Genomic DNA, 9,888 nt, shown 5'->3' with positions numbered 1-9,888 from the left:
ACCCCCAGGCCACGGCCAGCACTCAGTAAGTGCTGCTAAACTGAAGATAAATGAACTCCCTTCCTGTGGAGTTCATTCCTATCTGCTGACAGAGTGTTTTCTATAAACCAAGAAACAGACCATATAGCCTTTGCAGTACCACTGGTCCAAAGTGTGGGGTATGCCCAACGTGGTTCTCTCATCCCATTTCAAATGGTTTGGTCTTTAAAAAAACAAGCCAGCAATGACTGGGTTTGATCTGGCCTTTGTAGCTTACTGGGCTTTTTATGTCCTGCCAAATGTAATTGTCTAATGGACAAAGACATTGCCTCCAGGTCTTTTCACAAATGGTGGGTTTGCAAACACAGGCTTCTGCAGCCACCATTTGGCACCTACGTATTCATTCTCCACGGCTCCGTAACTGCAGTGGGCGGAGGGTGGGCCTATAAAATGCCAAGCTTGTCTTACACGAACATACAAGCTCCTGCTTACCAAGCCAGGCATCCCAGACCTTCTTCACAACCCTGACAAGCCCATCCACAACCACGCCGTTCCCATCAAATGGTGACTGATGCGGAAGGGACCCAGCTTAATTCTCCACGCTGTGCACAACGAATTACAATCAGAACATGCTGCAAAGTAGCACATTTGGATGCTAACAGGGGCTTCCGGGCCTGATTCTGCAGGAATCACTCGAACGTTGCTGGAGCATTGTCTTCAAGAGGTTGACACGGAAGAGAACAGACTGATATCAAGGAATTGGGCAGGATTTATACAAAGGATTTATAAACTTGAGCTCCATGTAAGGAAGAGGTCTTTAAACAAACAGATCTGCCCCTCTAAACAAGCAGATCTGCACCAAAATGGAGGAATGCAGTACAAGGACCCCAAAGACGTGTGCTCTAGGGGTAGTAATTTCACCCTTCGCCAGCTGGGTGACATGGGGCAAGTCAGTTCACATGCCTGAGGTCCAGTCCTCTCCTCCTTAGGATGGAGACTGTGTCGCTGCTTGGATGTCTTTTCATTCCTTTGTTCAAAGTGGGGCAATGCGTTTAGCAACAAACTGATATTCCTCTCCATGGATCAGCGGGAGATTAAGAGCCCAGCAATTTATAAATGTCATGGCTCCGATGCCTGGCAGGGAAGAACCTGGTGCTGCAGCGTTGAGTCCACAGACACTGTGGGAGTCTGTCCTATATGTGTGCAAGCAGGGACTCTGGGGGGTGCAGGGGGATGCAGAATGTTTGGCTCAAAGGCAGAGTCACCAGCAGACAGAAAGTTTGGTAATTAAGTAGCTTATGTGAAGTAAACAGTGATGATAAAAGCTAACATTGACTATGCTCCTTACACAAGCGAGGCCCTGAGCGCTTACTAAGCATTATGTTGTTTATGTCATTCATTCAACAAATATTTAGGGAGGGCTCGCTGTGTGCCAGGCAGTGTCTGAGGAGTCAGCAGGGAACCAAAGGGGTAATTATCCTTGCCTTCCTGGAGATTGCATTCTACTGGTGTATTTCAGGGAAGGCGAGAAGGAAATGGAGGGAACAGATACTAAACATAGTAACTAAGTATACTTTAAGTATATAAAGTGTCTCAGATTGTTACCATTACTAAAAGACAATGTATCAAGAGAGGCCCCCCACAGTGAGGAATGCATAGGATTACATAGGACGGTCCAGAAAAGCCTCGTCATACATATTTAAGCAAAGACCAGGAGTGGGGACAAATATCTGGGGGAAGAAGTTTCCCAGTCGAGGAACTTTCATACATCATATTTTCACAGTGGTACAACTATCACCACAACGAATTTTGGAACATTTTCATCCCCCGAAAAAGACACGCCACACCTATTAGCAGTCACTTCCCATTGCCCCTGCCTTCCCTGCCCCTGGCAACCACTAATCTGTTTTCTGTCTGTCCAGATGACTTTTGTACTTGAAGGCTGTCTCTGGCTGATCTGAAGAGAAGAGATTACCAAGGGCTCAAGGTAAAACAAGGGGACCAGTTGCAAAGCTGTTGTCATAAGTCAGGCAGTCCTCACCAAAATCCTGTGAGATGGAGACTATTATGTTGCCCATTTTACAGGTGAGGAAACTGAGGCTTAGAGATACAGAGTTACCTGAAGTCTCATGGTATGTAGAGGAGATTCGAAGAATACAGTCTGTCAACCTCAAGCTCCTAGCCATTGCTCATCCTGCCTTTAAGGCTATAGAAGGTTGGATTTGTGTTACCCCTCCCTCCCTAATAGTATTATATATTTCCTCCATTCCTGTCCCTCCATCCCTCCCTGACGTTGCTCTGCAATACCTGGCACTAAAATAGATGGAGTACGTTTTCCTGTCTATTGAAGTTTGCTTTGACCTTGTGACTGGCTTTGGTCAATAGGCCTTAAAAGTGTTCACATGGCTGTCTTGCCCTTTTACGCTTCCACTAGCACCATGAGATTAAAATTCCAGGTAGCCACTGGCCCCAGGAGAACAAGGCGGCATACAGAGAAGACCTGGATCCAATCCCTCATCTGTAGACAGAACCAGCTGAATCCAAACTAGATATGCCAAACTCCAACCGACCCACAGACTCGTGAGTGAGAAAAATAATGTTTGGGGTATTAAGCCACAAGATTTGGGGCATAGTTGTTACATATTGTCATTTCAGTAGATAGTGACTAATCGAAGAACAAACCTCAAATCTTTGCTGCCTCTTCTGAATGATAAAACAACCAGGTAAGTATTTTGGTTTCCAAAGCTCTTTTCGACCCCTATTCTCATTGAGCTCTCAGAGCAAACTTATGAGCTGGAAGCTTTTTTCCTCTTTTTATAGAGTGGGATACTGAGGTTCGAGGAGGAAAGCAGCTCGCTTCCATTTGTACAGGTTGAATGGGCAGCCCAGGGCTCTGACTGCAGATCTTCCAACCTCAAGTCCAGCCCTCTTCTGTCTTTCAATACCCCTCTCCTCCCCTGAAGTGTTCATTATTATTATCATTATTATTTCATAATTGGTTAACAAACACGCCACAAGGAAGCCAGCAGAAATGTCTGATGGCTCAGAATTTAAACAGCTCCCACCAAACTTGATCATTCAGTGCAAGACTGTCCACTGCTCCATGAGGGTTTTCACAGCACAGCACTCACCAAGCTGCATTTCCATTGCTCAGCTTCCACATCCGTCTCCCCCACTGCACTAGGAGCTTTCCAGAAAAAAGGGCCAACCACTCTTCATCTCCAATACCCAGTACATTTCACAGGGTCTGACCTGGGAGAGAATGAAGTATGATTTTTGAATAGATTCATTCAAAGGTAGCAATTGGTTTTCCAATATTCAATTCAACTCAATATGCATTTGATTAAGCACCGGTTATAAAATGGAGACACTGATATCACAAAGAGGAGTGTGTTAAGCATGCCATTTGATCCTGCAATTTTTATTCGATTGGTCTTATACCAGAGACATTTCACTCTACCCTGCATTAAAAAGTTTAGCCATCAATAACCCTGTAGACTGTGTGTGTACATGCATGTGCATATGTATGTGAGTGTTCATGTATATGTCTATGTGTTTATATATGTATCTACATGTGTTTGCATTTGTGTGTATGCTTGTGCACATATAGGCTTTGTGTGCATTCATTTGTGCATATGTGTATGTGTAGCTGTGTGCATGTGCATGTATCTATGTGCATGCCTATGTGTGCATACCTATGGATGTTTGTGTATCTGTGTGTGACTGTGCATGTATGTACATGTGCATGTGTCTTCATATGCACACATGTGTTCATGCACATGTGTTTGCACAGGTGTGGCTGTATGTGCATGTGCATACATGCATGTGAGCCTCTGTGTGTGCATACATGTTTGTGTATATTTGTGACTTTGTGCCTGTATGTGTATCTGCATATATACCTGTGTTTGCATGTGCATGTTTGTGTGTGTGCATGTGTGTGTTTGTGTACATATCTGTGTGTGTGCATAGGTGCATGTGTGTCCTCTCCATCTTTTCTCTATTCTCTTCCACTTTCTCTCCTATTTCCACTTATCTCTGTCTCTTTAACTTGCTCACAATTTTCTTACCAAATAAATGCAGACAAACCATCAGTCGTTCATTCAGTCGTCACCAGGCACTATTCTATGTCTCAAGGACAAGGCAGAAAAAATAAATAACTAAGGACAGAAGTCCTGCCTGTACAGAGCTTGCATTCTGGTTATTATTTCTACCATATATTACTGGTAAAAATAATCAGCAACTAGTAAAACTACCAGGGCTAAAATGATTAGAATGTGTAATGGGCTGAATATTGACAGGAAAAAAAATGTATTACTGACAAAGTTCAGAACTGCAAAATTTGATCCAGGAGATTTGCACTTGGTAGAAAGATTGACCGCAAAAGGATCAAATACACAAAACAAGCAAAGCCCTCAAAATAGCAGTTATAATCAGCAAGCAGTTGGGATAAAAAGAAAAGAGAGAGAGAGATTGATGAGTCAAATGTTTGTTATAAAGTTTAAAAAGAAAATAATTGATCCCATGAAAATAATTTGAGGACAAACAAACATTTTAATGGAAAAATGGAAATGGTTTAGTTGAGCTGTGTAGAAAATTAAACCCTGATTAAAATGGCTTAATGGAATTTGCTCCACAAAACACATTGTTGCAGAAAATTAATGTTGCAAGAGTTCTCACATCAATGTTTGCATTAAAGATGTCCACCAGGTTAAAACAATGAGCGAAAATGGAGGGGGGGGACACAACATTCTCCATCTGTGTCACGTAATTCATTGATAAACACAGCCCTAGGCTAGTCAGCGTGGATATGAGAGCTCCTTGGCACTCTGGCAGCGTCGGATGGGAGAGTGATCAGAGGCTGCTAGCTTAGCTTCCCTGCCCCACGCTTCTCAAAGATAATAATGCATTCAAGTCACTCAAGAACTGTGCTAAATGCAGATTCTGGTGCAGCAGGTCAGGGCTCTCAGAAGTTTCTGCATTTCTAACAAGCTCCTGGGTGATGCAGATGCTGCTGTTCTGCAGAGCACACTGTGACGTCTCTGCTCTCTGTGCTGGGATGGCAGCTGTTTGGGGGCAGAGCACTCCTCACCCCTCCCAGGACTCAGATCAGCTGTCTGCTTTGTGTGGTCCCTCCCTGGAAAGGTGGCTGGTGTGGTCTTGCGCATTTGCAAAGATCTACAATCCGACTCGCTCCCCAGCTATCGAGCCCCGATGAGGCCTGACTGAGCCAACCCTTAGTATGAGCGTCGATCTGGCCATTTGCTTTGGTTTGACCCTCATTCCCCAATCAGGGAACTTCTGGGGATTTACAAATCAAATCCTCTTAATGATTTCCCTGGGAGAGAGCAGGGCTGAATCCAAAGGAAGAAATCACCAGGAGCAGAAGCAATCTGGTGAGGTGGAACAAGTCTAGACTTTGAAAGCTGAGAGCTCAAAAGCTGACTTCTTCATTTACCGGTCTTAGAAAAGTCAAGTTATCCTCTTTGGGCCTCAGTTTTCTCATCTGTATAATGGAGATATGAGGGTGGAATGAGAGATTTCATATAAAACACACAGCTCCTAGCAGGTGTTGATGCTCAGTACATTTTGGTTTCTACCTGCAGCAAAGATAACTGCAGGTCCCTGTGGCATATGAGGGTGAGTTATTTGGAAGGCTGGAGTTTTCCTGGCACTCTTTACATTGCATTCACAAGCAGATGCCAACGACTGAGTCACAAGTCTAGCTGGGATGGGTGTCCAGAGGTCGACACTGCAGAAAAATGGGGCAGAAAAAGGATTTTTAAAATAAGACTCTCTTCCTCTTTGCAAGGGCAAAATAACACCAGCCTCGGCAGGCATCAGCAGTCAGCTCCTGTCTCCAGACTGGAACTGACTGGTCCAGGGGCCTTGGGCTTGCTGCTGAATCGACCTTGGAGTCTCTTTAAGAAAAGAAGAATAACAGAGCAAGTCAAGCACATTTTCCCTTTTCTCAGCTGCCAAAAAATCTCAAATGAATTTCAAAGTACTTAGAATTCAGAAGGGTAGGATCCTCCGAGCCCTTGGCCATGCTCCTGAATCTGCAATTTTAGAACATCAGTTCCCAGGGGCCAGACACAAGCCATAGGGGTAGAACAACGACAGTGCTCACCTATAACACCCTTGGTGAGAGGGGCCTCCATCACCCAGAGAGGGGAACACCCATGGCACAAACTGGAGCCCACTGGGCTCTGATGGGGACGTGATTTTAGACAGGAGAGCAGAGTCAGACATTGCCTTTGAACTTGGGCTAGCCAGGGCTCACACCAACCCTGCCACTCCCTGGCAGTGTGGCCTTGGCTGAATCATTTCACCTGTCTGAACCTCTGCTTCCACATCTGTAAAATGGAGGTGATTGCACCTACCTCATGGAGTGTTATGAGGATCAGATGAGTTATTATGCATAAAATGCTTAGCATAGAATCTAGTCCAGAGAAGCCCTTAGTTAGCCAGGGCTTCCTCCCCAGAAAGTAAATCCTAAAACAAGAGTTTTTGGCCAGGCAGTTTGCTTGGGGAAGTGATGATCCCAGGGGACAGGAATGGGGGACAAAGACTAGAGGAGCAGGGAAGGGGGGAAATCCATAAATGGTATGTCCTGGCGGGTCACCACCGTGAGAAGAAGGGATTCAGTATCACCAGGACTTCCAGAGGAGGTCTCTGCCCCAGAGACAGAAGAAAGGATGATTGATACAGTCCCAAGGGGGTTCACTCTCCCACACATTCAGACCACCGCGACCTTAGTGTCAGGAGGATTCTTGCAGGCGTCCCACAAGACAGCGTCAGAGAAGTCCTGGGGCAGAAAGCAAGAGGAGGATTACCGTGAGGTCACATGTGGACAAAGCAGGTTGTTGCAGCAATAGCTGGAGTAGGAGGGGAGCCACACAGATGAGATGGACCACAAATATTCAATACAGAATTCAAAAATGTTAGTGGACCAATGGAGATGATAATGATGATGATGATGATGAAGGTGTGTCAAGGAGACCCCTTCCCTCCCCGAATCCCTCTTGTTTAATTGATCACCTGCTGAGGTTAGAACTTAGGATTCTGAAGGCCTATGATACAGTAACTGTCACACTTGCTGTGTGACTTAAGACAATTAAGTCTTTGTGCCTCTTTAGCATACTGCAGAGAACTGGAGTTATTCTGTGTCTCTCTCCCTCCTGCCTTACCTTCCTTGGTATCTGAAGGCCAGGACACCCCACTGTGCTGCCAGAAGCCAATTAAACCCCCATCCACAGATGCAATTTCCAGTTACTGAGCTAGATCCTTTAGTTTCACTCATATACTTGATGTCACTATCTACTCGCCTCCAGAAACTGCCCTACTTCCAACAAAGATAATAAAAAGGAAAACAAATTCACATGAACTGAGTACACACGCATGTCGTAAGCTTTGTGTATTTACTAAAACCTATTGGCATCCTAACAGACACGTGTCTAACCCCCTCCCCATATTCCTGTTGATCCTTCTGGCACCCCAGGATGCGAGGGCTTTCTATGTTCCCTGCTTCAGGGAAAGAACGTTGCAACAGAACTTCAGGAAGGGGAGGAGGGTCAGTTCTCTGCTTTGGAGTTTCAAGACAAGCTTTGAAACTCGTGGCATAAAAAAGAGTGTGAGGGAATAGTTTCTGGGTTTTGAATTCCTAGGTTTTACACAACCGAAGTCAAGGCCCTAAAAGACTGTGGGCATAGAAATGATGCCATTAATAATAGATTTGGGAGAATTTATAATCAATCAGAGTGAGATTTCCTGCCTTAAAGGAGTCAGTGATTGCAAGAATTGAGCAGATAGGGAGAGGAGCAAGGAAGATTATATGTTGCTATAGCCCCAGGAAGGGGTCTTGAAACCTGCCCCATCACTTGCCCAGGTCACGTCCCAGGGGAACAAGACCAAAGGAAAGAGGACAGTTTCAGGTAACTGAGAGTAGACACCTGTATCTTGTTGCCGGGTGAAAGTCGGGGGAAAACAAATCCTAAAATGACCCCAAATAGTTCTTGCCATGAAATAGTTCACGCCCTAGATAGACCCCTCCCCGGGAGTGTGGGTTGGAATTATTGACTCTTTTCTTAAGAACAGAGTATGGCAGAAGCAATGGGATGTCACTTCCAAGATCAGGTTGCAGAAAGGCTGTTGTTTCTATCTTCCATCCCCTTTCTCTCTCCCTTCCCCAGGGAAGCTGGCTGCAGTGTTGTGAGCTGCCCTATGGAGATGTCAGTGTAGCAAGGAATTGATGTCTCTGACCAACAGCTAGTGAGGACCTGAGCTGCTCAGCCCCACAGCCATGTGAGCGAGACTGGAAGCAGAGGTTTCTGCAGCCCCAGCTGACACGTTGATTGCAGCTTCCTGGGAGTCCCTGAGCCAGAGACACTCAGCTAAGCTGCATGCAGATGTGCTCAGTGCCTTTTCTCTGCTGTCCAGAGGAATGTGAATGAAGGGGGCTTTCTAGTCTACTCCTGGAGCCGAGGAAATGACTGAGTTTTTTGTTTGTTTGTTTGTTTGTTTCTCTGATCAGCATCATTTTAAGGAATTTTAAAAATCTTTAATGAAAACTGTTTTCCTTTCCCTTAACTTCAGCAGCTAAAATGCTTTTTCTGGCCAACCAAAATAAATGGGATTGAATTTAGAATTTTCCCCTGTCTGTACCATAATCATGTAATTTTTTTTAACAATACACCCCGTGTTTGATTGCAGCAAACACAGTTACAGAAGGCTTAACACACAGGCAGAGGTGAGGGTAAATTAATCACCTCTCACGCAGGAGGGAAAACACATTAGTGCTCTGTGCTGAGTGTTGGAAATGGGGCCCCTGGGAATGGGGAGTTTTCCAGAGGGGAGGCCTCAGATGCCGTGAAGTGCCTGCACCAGCACTTTGCGGGCCCTCCTTCCTCTGGCCCTACCTGCCCAGAACACTTGGGGAAGAAGCACCTTGTGGTATAGGGAAGCCCTGAGCAATAAGATTTCAGGATGCTTTATGGGGTGATTACACAAGACTCGCTCATCAGTATGTCTTCTGGATAAACATGAGACATGGAGATACATTTGCTCAGTTCAACATGCATTGATTAAACACTTATTATATTTCAGGTACTATATTAGGTCCTGGGATGTAAGGGAGAGAGTATTAAATCTGATATCCAAGACCTGGATGTAATAACTGATGGCTCATGCCTGTAATCCTAGCACTCTGGGAGGCCGAGGTGGGAGGATGGCTTGAACTCAGGAGTTTGAGACCAGCCTGAGCAAGAGAGAGACCCCGTCTCTACTAAAAATAAAAAGATTAGCCAGGTGTGGTGGAAGGTGCCTATAGTCCCAGCTACTCAGGAAACTAAGGCAGAAGAATTCCTTAAGCCCAGAAGTTTTAGGTTGCCATGAGCTAGGCTGACGCCATGGCACTCTAGCCTGGGTGACAGAGTGAGACTCTGTGTCAAAAAAAAACAACTGAATCTGAAAATTGCCTTTGCCCAGGCTTGGCATGTCTGCCCCACCCCAACCTGGCCTGTCAATTACCAGCTGGTGTCCAATGAGTCAACAGAAAAAAGGGCACAGTGTTTAGCGGGTATGAGTACACGCACATTGTGCTTACACTGCTCTAATAAAAGAAGTGGATAAATTGAACACAGGGCACAAGATCAAAGCCCTGGTGGTTTCTACAATCCATCTTTCTCACCAGACTGTGAGCTCCTGGGAGTAAGGGCAGTCCTCCTCTCTGTGCCTGCCTGGCTTCCTACAGTCCACATCTCTGCATCTTAGCACTTGCAGTTCCCTTATCTGGGTGACTTCCTTGCTTTTTCCTTTGCTGCTCAGCTTTACAATTCAGCTCAGGCACTGTCACCTCCTTCAGGAAATCTATTCTGATCTTTAGGCTGGAACGTGTACCTTCCTCTGTGTTCT

At 45.4% G+C, this 9,888-nt stretch overlaps 1 long non-coding RNA gene across 2 annotated transcripts; it reads left to right on the top strand.

The window, feature by feature from the left end:
- The first annotated feature begins 472 nt into the window (after positions 1 to 472).
- LOC123632366 lies at positions 473 to 3,269 on the top strand. 2 transcript variants are annotated; one of them, XR_006733350.1, is made up of 4 exons: positions 473 to 1,262; positions 1,902 to 1,966; positions 2,065 to 2,702; positions 2,800 to 3,269. It is a non-coding gene; the product is annotated as an uncharacterized LOC123632366 (long non-coding RNA). The 2 variants fall into 2 exon arrangements; XR_006733349.1 differs by having other exon boundaries at positions 473 to 1,966.
- The last annotated feature ends 6,619 nt before the right edge of the window (positions 3,270 to 9,888 follow it).

Source organism: Lemur catta, chromosome 2 (assembly GCF_020740605.2).
Source record: "Lemur catta isolate mLemCat1 chromosome 2, mLemCat1.pri, whole genome shotgun sequence".
Taxonomy (NCBI): Eukaryota; Metazoa; Chordata; class Mammalia; order Primates; family Lemuridae; genus Lemur; species Lemur catta.
The sequence above is the reverse complement of the archived record's forward strand: the minus strand, read 5'-3'. Positions and strand labels throughout refer to the sequence as shown.